We start from the raw sequence: 18,848 nt of genomic DNA on the forward strand, positions 1-18,848 counted from the left end.
TCTGGTAGAGAGTCTGGTAGAGAGTCTGGTAGAGAGTCTGGTAGAGAGTCTGGTAGAGAGTCTAGAGAGTCTGGTAGAGAGTCTGGTAGAGAGTCTTCTAGAGAGTCTGGTAGAGAGTCTGGTAGAGAGTCTGGTAGAGAGTCTGGTAGAGAGTCTGGTAGAGAGTCTTCTAGAGAGTCTGGTAGAGAGTCTGGTAGAGAGTCTGGTAGAGAGTCTGGTAGAGAGTCTGGTAGAGAGTCTGGTAGAGAGTCTGGTAGAGAGTCTGGTAGAGAGTCTAGAGAGTCTGGTAGAGAGTCTGGTAGAGAGTCTGGTAGAGAGTCTTCTAGAGAGTCTGTAGAGAGTCTGGTAGAGTCTGGTAGAGAGTCTGGTAGAGAGTCTTCTAGAGAGTCTGGTAGAGAGTCTGGTAGAGAGTCTGGTAGAGAGTCTCTAGAGAGTCTGGTAGAGAGTCTGGTAGAGAGTCTGGTAGAGAGTCTGGTAGAGAGTCTGGTAGAGAGTCTGGTAGAGAGTCTGGTAGAGAGTCTGGTAGAGAGTCTGGTAGAGAGTCTGGTAGAGAGTCTGGTAGAGAGAGTCTGGTCTAGAGAGTCTGGTAGAGAGTCTGGTAGAGAGTCTGGTAGAGAGTCTGGTAGAGAGTCTGGTAGAGAGTCTGGTAGAGTCTGGTAGAGAGTCTGGTAGAGAGTCTGGTAGAGAGTCTGGTAGAGTCTGGTAGAGAGTCTGGTAGAGAGTCTGGTAGAGAGTCTGGTAGAGAGTCTGGTAGAGAGTCTGGTAGAGAGTCTAGAGAGTCTAGAGAGTCTGGTAGAGAGTCTGGTAGAGAGAGTCTGGTAGAGAGTCTGGTAGAGAGTCTGGTAGAGAGTCTGGTAGAGAGTCTGGTAGAGAGTCTGGTAGAGTCTGGTAGAGAGTCTAGAGAGTCTGGTAGAGAGTCTGGTAAGAGTCTGGTAGAGAGTCTGGTAGAGAGTCTGGTAGAGAGTCTGGTAGAGAGTCTGGTAGAGAGTCTGGTAGAGAGTCTGGTAGAGAGTCTGGTAGAGAGTCTTCTAGAGAGTCTGGTAGAGAGTCTGGTAGAGAGTCTGGTAGAGAGTCTGGTAGAGAGTCTTCTAGAGAGTCTGGTAGAGAGTCTGGTAGAGAGTCTGGTAGAGAGTCTGGTAGAGAGTCTGGTAGAGAGTCTGGTAGAGAGTCTGGTAGAGAGTCTGGTAGAGAGTCTGGTAGAGAGTCTGGTAGAGAGTCTGGTAGAGAGTCTGGTAGAGAGTCTGGTAGAGAGTCTGGTAGTCTGGTGAGTCTGTCTGGTAGAGAGTCTGGTAGAGAGTCTGGTAGAGAGTCTGGTAGAGAGTCTAGAGGTAGAGAGTCTGGTAGAGAGTCTGGTAGAGAGTCTGGTAGAGAGTCTGGTAGAGAGTCTGGTAGAGAGTCTGGTAGAGAGTCTGGTAGAGAGTCTGGTAGAGAGTCTTCTAGAGAGTCTGGTAGAGAGTCTGGTAGAGAGTCTGGTAGAGAGTCTGGTAGAGAGTCTGGTAGAGAGTCTGGTAGAGAGTCTGGTAGAGAGTCTTCTAGAGAGAGTCTGGTAGAGAGTCTGGTAGAGAGTCTGGTAGTCTGGTAGAGAGTCTGGTAGAGAGTCTTCTAGAGAGTCTGGTAGAGTAGAGAGTCTGGTAGAGAGTCTGGTAGAGAGTCTGGTAGAGAGTCTTCTAGAGTCTGGTAGAGAGTCTGGTAGAGAGTCTGGTAGAGAGTCTGGTGGAGAGTCTTCTAGAGAGTCTGTAAGGTAGAGAGTCTGGTAGAGAGTCTGGTAGAGAGTCTGGTAGAGTCTTCTAGAGAGTCTGGTAGAGAGTCTGGTAGAGAGTCTGGTAGAGAGTCTAGAGAGTCTGGTAGAGAGTCTGGTAGAGAGTCTAGAGAGTCTGGTAGAGAGTCTTCTAGAGAGTCTGGTAGAGAGTCTGGTAGAGTCTGGAGAGTCTGGTAGAGAGTCTGGTAGAGAGTCTTCTGGTAGAGAGTCTGGTAGAGAGTCTGGTAGAGGAGAGTCTGAGTCTTCTAGAGAGTCTGGTAGAGAGTCTGGTAGAGAGTCTGGTAGAGAGTCTGGTAGAGAGTCTGGTAGAGAGTCTTCTAGAGAGAGTCTGGTAGAGAGTCTGGTAGAGAGTCTGGTAGAGAGTCTGGTAGAGAGTCTGGTAGAGAGTCTGGTAGAGAGTCTTCTAGAGAGACTGGTAGAGAGTCTGGAGAGTCTGGTAGAGAGTCTAGAGTCTGGTAGAGAGTCTGGTAGAGAGTCTGGTAGAGAGTCTGGTAGAGAGTCTGGTAGAGAGTCTGGTAGAGAGTCTGGTAGAGAGTCTGGTAGAGAGTCTAGAGAGTCTGGTAGAGAGTCTGGTAGAGAGTCTGGTAGAGAGTCTGGTAGAGTCTGGTAGAGAGTCTGGTAGAGAGTCTAGAGAGGTAGAGAGTCTGGTAGAGAGTCTGGTAGAGAGTCTGGTAGAGAGTCTGGTAGAGAGTCTGGTAGAGAGTCTAGAGAGTCTGGTAGAGAGTCTGGTAGAGAGTCTTCTAGAGAGTCTGGTAGAGAGTCTGGTAGAGAGTCTCTAGAGAGTCTGGTAGAGAGTCTGGTAGAGAGTCTTCTAGAGAGTCTGGTAGAGAGTCTGGTAGAGTCTGGTAGAGAGTCTGGTAGAGAGTCTAGAGGTAGAGAGTAGAGTCTCTAGAGAGACTGGTAGAGAGTCTGGTAGAGAGTCTGGTAGAGAGTCTGGTAGAGAGTCTGGTAGAGAGTCTTCTAGAGACTGGTAGAGAGTCTGGTAGAGTAGAGAGTCTGGTAGAGTCTGGTAGAGTCTGGTAGAGAGTCTTCTAGAGAGTCTGGTAGAGAGTCTGGTAGAGAGTCTGGTAGAGAGTCTGGTAGAGAGTCTGGTAGAGAGTCTGGTAGAGAGTCTGGTAGAGAGTCTGGTAGAGAGTCTGGTAGAGAGTCTGGTAGAGAGTCTGGTAGAGAGTCTGGTAGAGTCTGGTAGAGAGTCTGGTAGAGAGTCTTGGTAGAGAGTCTGGTAGAGAGTCTGTCTAGAGAGTCTGGTAGAGAGTCTGGTAGAGAGTCTGGTAGAGAGTCTGGTAGAGAGTCTGGTAGAGAGTAGAGAGTCTAGAGAGTCTGGTAGAGAGTCTGGTAGAGTCTGGTAGAGAGTCTGGTAGAGAGTCTGGTAGAGAGTCTGGTAGAGAGTCTGTAGAGAGTAGAGAGTCTTCTAGAGAGTCTGGTAGAGAGTCTGGTAGAGAGTCTGGTAGAGAGTCTGGTAGAGAGTCTTGTAGAGAGTCTGGTAGAGAGTCTGGTAGAGTATTGTAGAGAGTCTGGTAGAGAGTCTGGTAGAGAGTCTTGTAGAGAGTCTTGTAGAGAGTCTGGTAGAGAGTCTGGTAGAGAGTCTGGTAGAGAGTCTTGTAGAGTCTGGTAGAGAGTCTTCTAGAGAGTCTGGTAGAGAGTCTTGTAGAGAGTCTGGTAGTCTTGTAGAGTCTTGTAGAGAGTCTTGTAGAGAGTCTTGTAGAGAGTCTTCTAGAGAGTCTTGTAGAGAGTCTTGTAGAGAGTCTTGTAGAGTCTGGTAGAGAGTCTTCTAGAGAGTATTGTAGAGAGTCTTGTAGAGAGTCTTGTAGAGAGTCTTGTAGAGTCTTGTAGAGAGTCTTGTAGAGTCTTGTAGAGAGTCTTGTAGAGTCTTGTAGAGAGAGACTTGTAGAGTCTTGTAGAGTCTTGTAGAGTCTTGTAGAGAGACTTGTAGAGAGTCTTGTTCATGAGAGTCTCCTTTCCATAGAGTGGTCAGAATCATTTCTAGGACAAACACTTCCGGACGCTACAGACGTTTTTGTGAGAAGAACAATTTAGGATGTCTCATAGTCTGACAAACAATGCTGTAGCTCAGGAAACCTTACATTTACATTTAAGTCATTTAGCAGACGCTCTTATCCAGAGCGACTTACAAATTGGTGCATTCACCTTATGACATCCAGTGGAACAGCCACTTTACAATAGCAGCACCACATGACAACAGAACAACAGTAGTGGAAAGGGTAGTAAGTTTTAAGTTCCTCGGCGTACACATCACAGACAAACTGAATTGGTCCACCCACACAGACAGCATCGTGAAGAAGGCGAATATGGCGCAGCAGCGCCTCTTCTACCTCAGGAGGCTGAAGAAATTCGGCTTGTTACCAAAAGCACTCACAAACTTCTACAGATGCACAATCGAGAGCATCCTGTTGGGCTGTATCACCGCCTGGTACAGCAACTGCTCCGCCCACAACCGTAAGGCTCTCCAGAGGGTAGTGAGGTCTGCACAACGCATCACCGGGGGCAAACTACCTGCCCTCCAGGACACCTACACCACCCGATGTCACAGGAAGGCCATAAAGATCATCAAGGACAACAACCACCCGAGCCACTGCCTGTTCACCCCGTTATCATCCAGAAGGCAAGGTCAGTACAGGTGCATCAAAGCTGGGACCGAGAGACTGAAAAACAGCTTCTATCTCAAGGCCATCAGACTGTTAAACAGCCACCACTAACATTGAGTGGCTGCTGCCAACACACTGACTCAACTCCAGCCACTTTAATAATGGGAATTGATGGGAATTGATGTAAAATATATCACTAGCCACTTTAAACAATGCTACTTAATATAATGTTTACATACCCTACATTATTCATCTCATATGTATACGTATATACTGTACTCTATATCATCTACTACATCTTTATGTAATACATGTATCACTAGCCACTTTAAACTATGCCACTTTGTTTACATACCCTACATTACTCATCTCATATGTATATACTGTACTCGATACCATCTACTGCATCTTGCCCATTCCGCTCTGTACCATCACTCATTCATATATCTTTATGTACATATTCTTTATCCCTTTACACTTGTGTGTATAAGGTAGTAGTTTTGGAATTGTTAGTTAGATTACTTGTTGGTTATTACTGAATTGTCGGAACTAGAAGCACAAGCATTTCGCTACTCTCGCATTAACATCTGCTAACCATGTGTATGTGACAAATACATTTTATTTTATTTTATTTGACATGGTAGCAACACAACATGACAACAACATGGTAGCAACACAACATGACAACAACATGGTAGCAACACAACATGGTAGCAACACAACATGACAACAACATGGTAGCAACACAACATAACAACAACATGGTAGCAGCACAACATGGCAACAGAGCAACATGGTAGCAACACAACATGACAACAACATGGTAGCAACACAACATGGTAGCAACACAACATGGCAACAGAGCAACATGGTAGCAACACAACATGACAACAACATGGTAGCAACACAACATGGTAGCAACACAACATGGCAACAGAGCAACATGGTAGCAACACAACATGACAACAACATGGTAGCATCACAACATGGCAACAGAGCACCATGGTAGCAACACAACATGGCAACAGAACAACATGGTAGCAGCACAACATGACAACAACATGGTAGCATCACAACATGGCAACAACATGGTAGCATCACAACATGACAACAGCATGGTAGCAACACAACATGACAACAACATGGTAGCATCACAACATGACAACAACATGGTAGCAACACAACATGACAACAACATGGTAGCAACACAACATGGCAACAGAACAACATGGTAGCAACACAACATGGCAACAGAACAACATGGTAGCATCACAACATGACAACACAGCATGGTAGCAACACAACATGACAACAGCATGGTAGCAACACAACATGACAACAACATGGTAGCATCACAACATGACAACAACATGGTAGCAACACAACATGACAACAACATAGTAGCAACACAACATGACAACAACATGGTAGCAACACAACATGACAACAACATGGTAGCAACACAACATGACAACAACATGGTAGCATCACAACATGACAACAACATGGTAGCAACACAACATGACAACATCATGGTAGCATCACAACATGACAACAACATGGTAGCAACACAACATGACAACAGCATGGTAGCATCACAACATGACAACAACATGGTAGCATCACAACATGACAACAACATGGTAGCAACACAACATGACAACAACATAGTAGCAACACAACATGACAACAACATGGTAGCAACACAACATGACAACGACATGGTAGCAGCACAACATGACAACAGCATGGTAGCAACACAACATGACAACAACATAGTAGCAACACAACATGACAACAACATGGTAGCATCACAACATGACAACAACATGGTAGCAACACAACATGACAACAACATGGTAGCAACACAACATGATAACTACATGGTAGCAACACAACATGACAACAACATGGTAGCAACACAACATGGCAACAACATGGTAGCAACACAACATGGCAACAGAACAACATGGTAGCAACACAACATGGCAACAGAACAACATGGTAGCATCACAACATGACAACACAGCATGGTAGCAACACAACATGACAACAACATGGTAGCAACACAACATGACAACAACATAGTAGCAACACAACATGACAACAACATGGTAGCAACACAACATGGCAACAGAACAACATGGTAGCAACACAACATGGCAACAGAACAACATGGTAGCAGCACAAAACATGTCACAAAAATTATTGACATTTAGTTGTATCAATATTTGTGCATAAAGGCGTTTCCGCCGCCATTTCTCGCATAATTAATTTTACAGACACAAAAATGATCCCACCGTGTCAAATGAACAAACGATCTGTGCTGAAACTTTTTTCAACTTTACTTTTTTATATACGTTATGACTTTACTGGCATAAAAACTGTGGATGGAAACGAGGTTGGTGACTTTATTGTAATATCCCTGACATGTATGTATTGTGTGTCTATGTACTGAATTTTTAAAAGCTTTCAAATAAAAATCAGACAATCATCAGCCACAGGATTGATGCGTCATAATTCGACTATTGTCTATTATTGATCAGTATTATTATTGATCAGTATTATTATTATTGATCAGTTTTGTTATTATTGATCAGTATTATTATCGATCAGGATTATTATTGATCAGTATTATTATTATTGATCAGTATTATCATTATTGTTCAGTATTATTATCGATCAGGATTATTATTGATCAGTATTATTATTATTGATCAGTATTATCATTATTGATCAGTATTATTATCGATCAGGATTATTATTGATCAGTATTATTATTATTGATCAGTATTATCATTATTGTTCAGTATTATTATCGATCAGGATTATTATTGATCAGTATTATTATTGATCAGTATTATTATTGATCAGTATTATTATTATTGATCAGTATTATTGCTACTATTGTCACGGATCCCTCACAAACTTTCATTACACTCACCTGTCGCCTATAATCCACTGATTAGTATTTGTATAAGTATGCCCTTTGGTTTCCATTGGGCTGTTCCATTATTGTTACAATGTCCGTTGGTGCGTGTTGACTACCTGTCCGTTGGTGCGTGTTGACTACCTGTGCTGTGTTGTTTTGGACTTTCGTGCCCTTGTGAATTGCGCAGATGATTACTGGTCTCGTCCCGTGTGTTAATCATCGTGCGCGTGTGTTATTTATCTGAGGTACTCTCCTCTTTGGTTTTGGGTTTCTGCCCTGTGTTTTGTTACGTGTTTGTTTGGTCTTTGTCCCCGTAATTTGGACTTAATTAAAGACCCTTTTTACTGCATCTGTCTCCCGAATCATTTGTGCCAACGTGACAACTGTTATTGATCAGTATGTTTAGATGCATCCCAGGCCTCTCTAGAAAACAGTGATAGAAAGTTGTTGCCTAGTGGACAATCTTTATTAATCTGAGTTGACCGACTGTGTGGATTTGGTTCTGCCGCATGTGGGCCGGCTTCCACGGTCCCTCTGAGCTGATCAACGGTTCCTACAAGGAGCTGGACGAGCATCCTCACCTGGGTCACAACGACGCCGCTTTTTTGTCTCCACCAGCCTAACGGTGAAGACCATGTGCATACCTACGTCTTCCTGGTATTAACATTTCACTTCCTGTTTTTACCATTCCAGTGAGCAAAATGTGCCGAACGACGTCCTTTAAATCCCCAAATTGATTTTCAACTCCTAGGGATATCTACTGAAACATTGGCAGGGTTGTGTAGGTTCCTTTTTAAATGTAATCCATTACAGTTACTAGTTACCTGTACAACATTGTAATCAGTAACGTAACTTTTGGATTACTTTCAGTTACTTTTGGATTACTTTCAGTGATAGGCATTTAGAAGGAGACAAAAAACGATCCATCAAACGCATTCGATGTGTCATCGTAGTGGTCTCTGATTGGTGGTCATCATTTGGTGTGTCATTGTAGTGGTCTCTGATTGGTGGTCATCGTTTGGTGTGTCATCGTAGTGGTCTCTGATTGGTGGTCATCGTTTGGTGTGTCATCGTAGTGGTCTCTGATTGGTGGTCATCGTTTGGTGTGTCATCGTAGTGGTCTCTGATTGGTGGTCATCGTTTGGTGGTCTTGATTAGTGGTCATCTGATTGGTGTGTTATCGTAGTGGTCTCTGATTGGTGGTCATCATTTGGTGTGTCATTGTAGTGGTCTCTGATTGGTGGTCATCGTTTGGTGTGTCATCGTAGTGGTCTCTGATTGGTGTGTCATCGTAGTGGTCTCTGATTGGTGGTCATCGTTTGGTGTGTCATCATAGTGGTCTCTGATTGGTGTGTCATCGTAGTGGTCTCTGATTGGTGGTCATCGTTTGGTGTGTCATTGTAGTGGTCTCTGATTGGTGTGTTATCGTAGTGGTCTCTGATTGGTGGTCATCATTTGGTGTGTCATTGTAGTGGTCTCTGATTGGTGGTCATCATTTGGTGTGTCATCGTAGTGGTCTCTGATTGGTGGTCATCATTTGGTGTGTCATCGTAGTGGTCTCTGATTGGTGGTCATCATTTGGTGTGTCATCGTAGTGGTCTCTGATTGGTGGTCATCATTTGGTGTGTCATCGTAGTGGTCTCTGATTGGTGGTCATCTTTTGGTGTGTCATCATAGTGGTCTCTGATTGGTGTGTCATCGTAGTGGTCTCTGATTGGTGGTCATCGTTTTTGTCATTGTGTGGTCTGATTGGTGTGTTATCGTAGTGGTCTCTGATTGGTGGTCATCATTTGGTGTGTCATCGTAGTGGTCTCTGATTGGTGGTCATCATTTGGTGTGTCATCGTAATGGTCTCTGATTGGTGGTCATCATTTGGTGTGTCATCGTAGTGGTCTCTGATTGGTGGTCATCGTTTGGTGTGTCATCGTAGTGGTCTCTGATTGGTGGTCATCGTTTGGTGTGTCATCGTAGTGGTCTCTGATTGGTGGTCATCATTTGGTGTGTCATCGTAGTGGTCTCTGATTGGTGGTCATCGTTTGGTGTGTCATCGTAGTGGTCTCTGATTGGTGTGTCATCAGTGGTCTCTGATTGGTGGTCATCGTTTGGTGTGTCATCATAGTGGTCTCTGATTGGTGTGTCATATCGTGGTCTCTGATTGGTGGTCATCGTTTGGTGTGTCATTGTAGTGGTCTCTGATTGGTGTGTTATCGTAGTGGTCTCTGATTGGTGGTCATCATTTGGTGTGTCATCGTAGTGGTCTCTGATTGGTGGTCATCATTTGGTGTGTCATCGTAATGGTCTCTGATTGGTGGTCATCATTTGGTGTGTCATCGTAGTGGTCTCTGATTGGTGATCATCATTTGGTGTGTCATCGTAGTGGTCTCTGATTGGCGATCATCGTTTGGTGTGTCATCGTAGTGGTCTCTGATTGGTGTGTCATCGTAGTGGTCTCTGATTGGTGGTCATCGTTTGGTGTGTCATCGTAGTGGTCTCTGATTGGTGGTCATCGTTTGGTGTGTCATCGTAGTGGTCTCTGATTGGCGGTCATCGTTTGGTGTGTCATCGTAGTGGTCTCTGATTGGTGGTCATCGTTTGGTGTGTCATTGTAGTGGTCTCTGATTGGTGTGTTATCGTAGTGGTCTCTGATTGGTGGTCATCATTTGGTGTGTCATTGTAGTGGTCTCTGATTGGTGGTCATCGTTTGGTGTGTCATCGTAGTGGTCTCTGATTGGTGTGTCATCGTAGTGGTCTCTGATTGGTGGTCATCGTTTGGTGTGTCATCATAGTGGTCTCTGATTGGTGTGTCATCGTAGTGGTCTCTGATTGGTGGTCATCGTTTGGTGTGTCATTGTAGTGGTCTCTGATTGGTGTGTTATCGTAGTGGTCTCTGATTGGTGGTCATCATTTGGTGTGTCATTGTAGTGGTCTCTGATTGGTGGTCATCGTTTGGTGTGTCATCGTAGTGGTCTCTGATTGGTGGTCATCGTTTGGTGTGTCATCGTAGTGGTCTCTGATTGGTGGTCATCATTTGGTGTGTCATCGTAGTGGTCTCTGATTGGTGGTCATCGTTTGGTGTGTCATCGTAGTGGTCTCTGATTGGTGGTCATCGTTTGGTGTGTCATCATAGTGGTCTCTGATTGGTGTGTCATCGTAGTGGTCTCTGATTGGTGGTCATCGTTTGGTGTGTCATTGTAGTGGTCTCTGATTGGTGTGTTATCGTAGTGGTCTCTGATTGGTGGTCATCATTTGGTGTGTCATCGTAGTGGTCTCTGATTGGTGGTCATCATTTGGTGTGTCATCGTAATGGTCTCTGATTGGTGGTCATCATTTGGTGTGTCATCGTAGTGGTCTCTGATTGGTGGTCATCGTTTGGTGTGTCATCGTAGTGGTCTCTGATTGGTGGTCATCGTTTGGTGTGTCATCGTAGTGGTCTCTGATTGGTGGTCATCATTTGGTGTGTCATCGTAGTGGTCTCTGATTGGTGGTCATCGTTTGGTGTGTCATCGTAGTGGTCTCTGATTGGTGTGTCATCGTAGTGGTCTCTGATTGGTGGTCATCGTTTGGTGTGTCATCATAGTGGTCTCTGATTGGTGTGTCATCGTCGTGGTCTCTGATTGGTGGTCATCGTTTGGTGTGTCATTGTAGTGGTCTCTGATTGGTGTGTTATCGTAGTGGTCTCTGATTGGTGGTCATCATTTGGTGTGTCATCGTAGTGGTCTCTGATTGGTGGTCATCATTTGGTGTGTCATCGTAATGGTCTCTGATTGGTGGTCATCATTTGGTGTGTCATCGTAGTGGTCTCTGATTGGTGATCATCATTTGGTGTGTCATCGTAGTGGTCTCTGATTGGCGATCATCGTTTGGTGTGTCATCGTAGTGGTCTCTGATTGGTGTGTCATCGTAGTGGTCTCTGATTGGTGGTCATCGTTTGGTGTGTCATCGTAGTGGTCTCTGATTGGTGGTCATCGTTTGGTGTGTCATCGTAGTGGTCTCTGATTGGTGTGTCATCGTAGTGGTCTCTGATTGGTGGTCATCATTTGGTGTGTCATCGTAGTGGTCTCTGATTGGTGGTCATCGTTTGGTGTGTCATCGTAGTGGTCTCTGATTGGTGGTCATCGTTTGGTGCGTCATCGTAGTGGTCTCTGATTGGTGGTCATCGTTTGGTGTGTCATCGTAGTGGTCTCTGATTGGTGGTCATCATTTGGTGTGTCATCGTAGTGGTCTCTGATTGGTGGTCATCGTTTGGTGTGTCATCGTAGTGGTCTCTGATTGGTGTGTCATCGTAGTGGTCTCTGATTGGTGGTCATCGTTTGGTGTGTCATCATAGTGGTCTCTGATTGGTGTGTCATCGTAGTGGTCTCTGATTGGTGGTCATCGTTTGGTGTGTCATTGTAGTGGTCTCTGATTGGTGTGTTATCGTAGTGGTCTCTGATTGGTGGTCATCATTTGGTGTGTCATTGTAGTGGTCTCTGATTGGTGGTCATCGTTTGGTGTGTCATCGTAGTGGTCTCTGATTGGTGGTCATCGTTTGGTGTGTCATCGTAGTGGTCTCTGATTGGTGGTCATCATTTGGTGTGTCATCGTAGTGGTCTCTGATTGGTGGTCATCGTTTGGTGTGTCATCGTAGTGGTCTCTGATTGGTGGTCATCGTTTGGTGTGTCATCATAGTGGTCTCTGATTGGTGTGTCATCGTAGTGGTCTCTGATTGGTGGTCATCGTTTGGTGTGTCATTGTAGTGGTCTCTGATTGGTGTGTTATCGTAGTGGTCTCTGATTGGTGGTCATCATTTGGTGTGTCATCGTAGTGGTCTCTGATTGGTGGTCATCATTTGGTGTGTCATCGTAATGGTCTCTGATTGGTGGTCATCATTTGGTGTGTCATCGTAGTGGTCTCTGATTGGTGGTCATCGTTTGGTGTGTCATCGTAGTGGTCTCTGATTGGTGGTCATCGTTTGGTGTGTCATCGTAGTGGTCTCTGATTGGTGGTCATCATTTGGTGTGTCATCGTAGTGGTCTCTGATTGGTGGTCATCGTTTGGTGTGTCATCGTAGTGGTCTCTGATTGGTGTGTCATCGTAGTGGTCTCTGATTGGTGGTCATCGTTTGGTGTGTCATCATAGTGGTCTCTGATTGGTGTGTCATCGCCGTGGTCTCTGATTGGTGGTCATCGTTTGGTGTGTCATTGTAGTGGTCTCTGATTGGTGTGTTATCGTAGTGGTCTCTGATTGGTGGTCATCATTTGGTGTGTCATCGTAGTGGTCTCTGATTGGTGGTCATCATTTGGTGTGTCATCGTAATGGTCTCTGATTGGTGGTCATCATTTGGTGTGTCATCGTAGTGGTCTCTGATTGGTGATCATCATTTGGTGTGTCATCGTAGTGGTCTCTGATTGGCGATCATCGTTTGGTGTGTCATCGTAGTGGTCTCTGATTGGTGTGTCATCGTAGTGGTCTCTGATTGGTGGTCATCGTTTGGTGTGTCATCGTAGTGGTCTCTGATTGGTGGTCATCGTTTGGTGTGTCATCGTAGTGGTCTCTGATTGGCGGTCATCGTTTGGTGTGTCATCGTAGTGGTCTCTGATTGGTGGTCATCGTTTGGTGTGTCATTGTAGTGGTCTCTGATTGGTGTGTTATCGTAGTGGTCTCTGATTGGTGGTCATCATTTGGTGTGTCATTGTAGTGGTCTCTGATTGGTGGTCATCGTTTGGTGTGTCATCGTAGTGGTCTCTGATTGGTGTGTCATCGTAGTGGTCTCTGATTGGTGGTCATCGTTTGGTGTGTCATCATAGTGGTCTCTGATTGGTGTGTCATCGTAGTGGTCTCTGATTGGTGGTCATCGTTTGGTGTGTCATTGTAGTGGTCTCTGATTGGTGTGTTATCGTAGTGGTCTCTGATTGGTGGTCATCATTTGGTGTGTCATTGTAGTGGTCTCTGATTGGTGGTCATCGTTTGGTGTGTCATCGTAGTGGTCTCTGATTGGTGGTCATCGTTTGGTGTGTCATCGTAGTGGTCTCTGATTGGTGGTCATCATTTGGTGTGTCATCGTAGTGGTCTCTGATTGGTGGTCATCGTTTGGTGTGTCATCGTAGTGGTCTCTGATTGGTGGTCATCGTTTGGTGTGTCATCATAGTGGTCTCTGATTGGTGTGTCATCGTAGTGGTCTCTGATTGGTGGTCATCGTTTGGTGTGTCATTGTAGTGGTCTCTGATTGGTGTGTTATCGTAGTGGTCTCTGATTGGTGGTCATCATTGGTGTGTCATCGTAGTGGTCTCTGATTGGTGGTCATCATTTGGTGTGTCATCGTAATGGTCTCTGATTGGTGGTCATCATTTGGTGTGTCATCGTAGTGGTCTCTGATTGGTGGTCATCGTTTGGTGTGTCATCGTAGTGGTCTCTGATTGGTGGTCATCGTTTGGTGTGTCATCGTAGTGGTCTCTGATTGGTGGTCATCATTTGGTGTGTCATCGTAGTGGTCTCTGATTGGTGGTCATCGTTTGGTGTGTCATCGTAGTGGTCTCTGATTGGTGTGTCATCGTAGTGGTCTCTGATTGGTGGTCATCGTTTGGTGTGTCATCATAGTGGTCTCTGATTGGTGTGTCATCGTCGTGGTCTCTGATTGGTGGTCATCGTTTGGTGTGTCATTGTAGTGGTCTCTGATTGGTGTGTTATCGTAGTGGTCTCTGATTGGTGGTCATCATTTGGTGTGTCATCGTAGTGGTCTCTGATTGGTGGTCATCATTTGGTGTGTCATCGTAATGGTCTCTGATTGGTGGTCATCATTTGGTGTGTCATCGTAGTGGTCTCTGATTGGTGATCATCATTTGGTGTGTCATCGTAGTGGTCTCTGATTGGCGATCATCGTTTGGTGTGTCATCGTAGTGGTCTCTGATTGGTGTGTCATCGTAGTGGTCTCTGATTGGTGGTCATCGTTTGGTGTGTCATCGTAGTGGTCTCTGATTGGTGGTCATCGTTTGGTGTGTCATCGTAGTGGTCTCTGATTGGTGTGTCATCGTAGTGGTCTCTGATTGGTGGTCATCATTTGGTGTGTCATCAGTGGTCTCTGATTGGTGGTCATCGTTTGGTGTGTCATCGTAGTGGTCTCTGATTGGTGGTCATCGTTTGGTGCGTCATCGTAGTGGTCTCTGATTGGTGGTCATCGTTTGGTGTGTCATCGTAGTGGTCTCTGATTGGTGGTCATCATTTGGTGTGTCAGAGTGGTCTCTGATTGGTGGTCATCGTTTGGTGTGTCATCGTAGTGGTCTCTGATTGGTGGTCATCGTTTGGTGTAGTCATCATAGTGGTCTCTGATTGGTGTGTCATCGTAGTGGTCTCTGATTGGTGGTCATCGTTTGGTGTGTCATTGTAGTGGTCTCTGATTGGTGTGTTATCGTAGTGGTCTCTGATTGGTGGTCATCATTTGGTGTGTCATCATAGTGGTCTCTGATTGGTGGTCATCATTTGGTGTGTCATCGTAATGGTCTCTGATTGGTGGTCATCATTTGGGTGTCATCGTAGTGGTCTCTGATTCGTGGTCATCGTTTGGTGTGTCACAGGTGTAGTGGTCTCTGATTGGTGGTCATCGTTTGGTGTGTCATCGTAGTGGTCTCTGATTGCTGGTCATCATTTGGTGTGTCATCGTAGTGGTCTCTGATTGGTGGTCATCGTTTGGTGTGTCATCGTAGTGGTCTCTGATTGGTGTGTCATCGTAGTGGTCTCTGATTGGTGGTCATCGTTTGGTGTGTCATCATAGTGGTCTCTGATTGGTGTGTCATCGTAGTGGTCTCTGATTGGTGGTCATCGTTTGTGTGTCATTGTAGTGGTCTCTGATTGGTGTGTTATCGTAGTGGTCTCTGATTGGTGGTCATCATTTGGTGTGTCATCGTAGTGGTCTCTGATTGGTGGTCATCATTTGGTGTGTCATCGTAATGGTCTCTGATTGGTGGTCATCATTTGGTGTGTCATCGTAGTGGTCTCTGATTGGTGTGTCATCGTAGTGGTCTCTGATTGGTGATCATCATTTGGTGTGTCATCGTAGTGGTCTCTGATTGGCGATCATCTTTTGGTGTGTCATCGTAGTGGTCTCTGATTGGTGTGTCATCGTAGTGGTCTCTGATTGGTGGTCATCGTTTGGTGTGTCATCGTAGTGGTCTCTGATTGGTGGTCATCGTTTGGTGTGTCATCGTAGTGGTCTCTGATTGGTGTGTCATCGTAGTGGTCTCTGATTGGTGGTCATCGTTTGGTGTGTCATCGTAGTGGTCTCTGATTGGCGGTCATCGTTTGGTGTGTCATCGTAGTGGTCTCTGATTGGTGTGTCATCGTAGTGGTCTCTGATTGGTGGTCATCGTTTGGTGTGTCATCGTAGTGGTCTCTGATTGGTGGTCATCGTTTGGTGTGTCATCGTAGTGGTCTCTGATTGGTGTGTCATCGTAGTGGTCTCTGATTGGTGGTCATCGTTTGGTGTGTCATCGTAGTGGTCTCTGATTGGCGGTCATCGTTTGGTGCGTCATCGTAGTGGTCTCTGATTGGTGTGTCATCGTAGTGGTCTCTGATTGGTGGTCATCGTTTGGTGCGTCATCGTAGTGGTCTCTGATTGGTGGTCAGATTGCACCTTTTGCACCTGAATTAAAAACAGAAACATGTAATAATGTAATTTGTTTTGTCAAACGTCCTTTCTGAATTTAAAAGTAATCCAAGAAGTAAACATCTAGTTTTTTCAAAAGTATCTGTAATATTTGCTGGTAACGTAACCGATTACATTTACACTTTATTTTTTGTTTGTAATCAGATAACATCTCTCCGGAAAGAAGAAGAAGGGTGGGGTTGTCACGCCCTGACCATGGAGAGCTTTTGGTTCTCCATGATGTTTAGGTCAGAGCGTGACTAGGGGGGTGTTCTAGTCATTTTGTTTCTATGTTTTGGGATTGAGTATGGTTCCCAATTGGAGGCAGCTGATTATCGTTGTCTCTCAGTGGGGATCATACTTAAGGGTTCCCTGTTACTGTTTTGAGTGAGTGCATGTAGCACCTCAGTATTGCACGGTCGTTGTTTTTCTAAAATAAAGAACTCCAATCACGCTGCGCCTTGGTCCGTCTCTACACACGACCGTGACATGGGGTGTATGTGTCATAATTAACGACTCATGGTGTGATTGTGATAACATACAGGAATTCAAGTCCTTTTGTTCACCCGACCTAAAATACATTCACAAACATTTTGCTACATCCGCTATAACATCTGCTGAACACGTGTATGTGACAAATACAATTAGATTTGATTTGGATTTGATTTATAACATCTGCTGAACACGTGTATGTGACAAATACAATTTGATTTCATTTGACATGTAACAGATTACATCAGTTCCTCCCCAAATCTGGACATTGGTCCTGTCCAGAAACACCCTCTATACCCAGATATTAAAAAGACTGGATTGGTCTAAACAAAATGGTAGTAGCTCCACCCTCCTCTCCTGCATCTCCTCCTCTCTCCACTCTAGGACAACAAGGTTCTAAACAATATGGTAGTAGCGCAACCTTGCCCTCTGATAGGTCATAAAGATTCCTCTCCTCTCTCCACTCTAGGACAACAAGGTATTCAGCTACCACCAGCGTAGCCATGTCCTGGTGGAGGGCTTCCCCAAGGACATCTCTGAGGTGTTCCCTGGTTTCCCTGACCACCTGGACGCTGCTGTGGTGTGTTCCAAGGGAGATTGTCGCTGAGACTCTGTCATATTCTTCAAGGGTAAGCTAATAAATGTCCCATATCTCTATCAAATCAGCAATCAATCTCTTATAAATCAACAATGCGCAAATGTAGCATTTTCAATTAAAACCATTTAAATACCTGTCCTCTGTAGCTCAGTCGGTAAGGCTCTTGTAATGTCAGCAAAGGGAATTTTGATTTCTGGGACCACTCATAAGTAAAACATTTATGCACACATGACTGTAAACGACTTTGGATAAAACTGTATATATATATAATGCTAATTATATATTATTGATATCTGAATTGACACCAACCCTGCTTCCTCCCCAGGGCATGACGTGTTCGACTTTGACACCTACACTAAGAAGGTAAAGGCTAGCCAGTGGACCCACCTCCCCAACTTCACCTCGGCCCTTCGCTGGTCGGATCACTACTACTGTTTCCATGGACACCAGTTCACCAAGTTCCACCCTTGGTCCGGAAGTGTGATGGGGAAGTACCCCAAAAGACTTCTTCATGAAGTGCCCCAACTTCAGTGAGTCCAGGGGGGGGGGGGCAGCTGAACAGAGATTTTAAACACAGCTGACATCTTAAAGTTGACCAGACATTATGTACGGTTGTTATTAAAGACTCAGCAAGAAAATACATAGCAGTAGATCTCTTCAACAACTAAGAGCGTTGAAGCACGAATCTAAACTAATGAACGTTAAGTCAGTCACACAAGATATCGCTGGAGATGTTTGGCTGTGGACACCGTGGGACGAACATTAGTCAGTCACACAAGATATCGCTGGAGATGTTTGGCTGTGGACACCGTGGGACGAACATTAGTCAGTCACACAAGATATCGCTGGAGATGTTTGGCTGTGGACACCGTGGGCTTAAATTAGTCAGTCACACAAGATATCGCTGGAGATGATTGGCTGTGGACACCATGGGCCCCAAATTCTCTAACTTCAGATCCATGCTTTTAACTCTGACTTTTGCCTTATTCATTCAGTAGCCCTTTCCAGCAGTCAAATTACCTAGTGGCCTCATGGGTGGAGCGTTATTCATTCAGTAGCCCTTTCCAGCAGTCAAATGACCTAGTGGCCTAATGGGTGGAGCGTTAATCTTGTTTTCTCCATTATTATATAAATAATAAAAATAATTTAAAAAATATGTGCAAAATCTGGTGTTTCTATGTCAAACGGTTTTTTTCTGATTCAGTCTTCTGTGGTGTATATAAAGAGAACAGCCAACCAGAGAACAGCCAACCAGAGAACATTGATCAGACAACAGCCAACCAGAGAACAGCCAACCAGAGAACAGCCAACCAGAGAACAGCCAACCAGAGAACAGCCAACCAGAGAACAGAACACTTCATTAACAGTCAAACGGTTTAGCTCTGATTCAGTCTTCTGTGGGGTATATAAAGTGTAATATTGGGATGCAAACTCAAGGTGGAATACATTTCAACTTTTATCTGACATGGAACAGGTGTCTTATGTAATGTATTTAAGCCCATAACCATGTGCGTGAGGTGGATACTTTTGTTTCAAAGTAGATTTGTTTAAGACTACCCAGAATCCCTCTGTGTGACCCCTGATTTAACCCACTGCAGTAACAGTTTAAGGTCACTGAGAGTTTGGTATTTAAACTAGTCATTCATGTGAATCTCAAGTTTGGATTTATCCTGATGATTTAATGAGGCATCGATTAGGTTCAGTCAGGACTGACGAGACCGTTTCTGAACAAATGTCCCAAAGTGTGTTCAGCGTTTTCATTGAGTATGTAATGTCAGTATTTATATTTGCAACCAGGAAGAATGATCCTACCTCATATCCCTCCTTCTTCTAATGTTAAGTCC

At 44.8% G+C, this 18,848-nt stretch overlaps 1 pseudogene; it reads left to right on the forward strand.

The window, feature by feature from the left end:
* The window catches only part of LOC124044287, a 51,451-nt pseudogene extending 33,664 nt beyond the window's left edge, over positions 1-17,787 (forward strand).
* Positions 17,788-18,848: the final 1,061 nt, after the last annotated feature.

The sequence above is a fragment of the Oncorhynchus gorbuscha genome, linkage group LG09 (genome assembly GCF_021184085.1).
Source record: "Oncorhynchus gorbuscha isolate QuinsamMale2020 ecotype Even-year linkage group LG09, OgorEven_v1.0, whole genome shotgun sequence".
Lineage (NCBI taxonomy): Eukaryota > Metazoa > Chordata > Actinopteri > Salmoniformes > Salmonidae > Oncorhynchus > Oncorhynchus gorbuscha.